Source organism: Propithecus coquereli, unplaced genomic scaffold (genome assembly GCF_000956105.1).
Source record: "Propithecus coquereli isolate 6110/MARCELLA unplaced genomic scaffold, Pcoq_1.0 Scaffold52, whole genome shotgun sequence".
NCBI lineage: Eukaryota > Metazoa > Chordata > Mammalia > Primates > Indriidae > Propithecus > Propithecus coquereli.
The window spans coordinates 254331-255641 of record NW_012151063.1 but is presented as its reverse complement, the minus strand read 5'-3'; the positions used below and the strand labels follow the sequence as shown (position 1 = coordinate 255641).

At 45.8% G+C, this 1311-nt stretch overlaps 1 protein-coding gene across 1 annotated transcript in view; it reads right to left on the bottom strand.

Moving 5' to 3' along the window:
* The window catches only part of ASMT (acetylserotonin O-methyltransferase), a 31209-nt gene that overhangs the window by 21272 nt on the left and 8626 nt on the right, over positions 1-1311 (bottom strand). The window lies entirely within an intron of this gene.

Sequence of the window (1311 nt, the reverse complement as noted above, 5' to 3'; positions counted from 1 at the left end):
GACAGGAAACGCCTCACAGATGGATGGACATCGTGTCTATCTATCTACCTATCTATCCATCCATCCATCCATCTACCCATCCATCTATCCATCCATCCATCCATCTATGTATGTATGCATGTATGTATGTATCTATGTATCCATCCATCCATCCATCTATCCATCTATCCATCCATCCATGTATCTATGTATATATGTATCTATCTATGTATCCATCCATCCATGTATCCGTCTATCCATCCATGCATCCATCAATCCATCCATCTATCCATCCATCCATCTATCCATCCATCCATCTATGTATCTATGTATCCATCCATCCATCCATCCATCTATCCATCCATCCATGTATCTATGTATATATGTATCTATGTATCCATCCATCCATTAATCCATCCATGTATCCGTCTATCCATCCATGCATCCATCCATCCATCCATCTATCCATCCAACCATCCATGTATCTATGTATCCATCCATCCATCTATCCATGCATCCATCCATCCATGTATCCGTCTATCCATCCATCCATCCATCCATCCATGTATGTATCTACCTATCTATCTATGTATCCATCCATCCATCCATCCATCTATGTATCTATGTATGCATCCATCCATCCATCCATCCATGCATCCATCCATCTATCTATGTATCTATGTATCCATCCATCCATCCATCCATCGATCCATCCATCTATCCATCCATCTATGTATCTATGTATCCATCCATCCGTCCATCTATCCATCCATCTATCTATCCATCTATCTATCTATATATCTATTTATCTATCTATCCATCTATCACAGTAGTTTCCAACTAAAGGCCCTTTTATGCTGAGGGGACATTGGGGAATGTCTGGGAACCTTTTCGTTGTCACAGCTGGGTGGTCTCACTGGCATCTGGTGGGTGGAGCCCAGGGACGCTGCTCCGTACCGCACAGTGCACAGGACACCCCCCAGAGTCATCCGCCCATGTCAAGAGTGCCAGGGTTGGGATAGGCTGATATGGAGCAAACAATGGTGGTGACAGCCACTCCCTTGGGTTTTTTCACCACTGTTCTGAACATCCATCTTCCTTGCCCTCTTCTCCTGGCAAAGTGGCACAGCCCTCTTTCCCCGGGTGACATGTCACTGCAGAACTGAGTGAGTTCTGTCGGTCAGCACCAGGTGAGTCCAAGCACCTGCTCCGGCTTCCCATCCCAGTAGTGTTGTGTGTGTTTCTACAAAACACCTGACATCTCTAGTCCTCCAGCGCCCTCTATTTAACCAGCACCGGGACACTGAGACTCAGTGGACACCGCCTGCACCA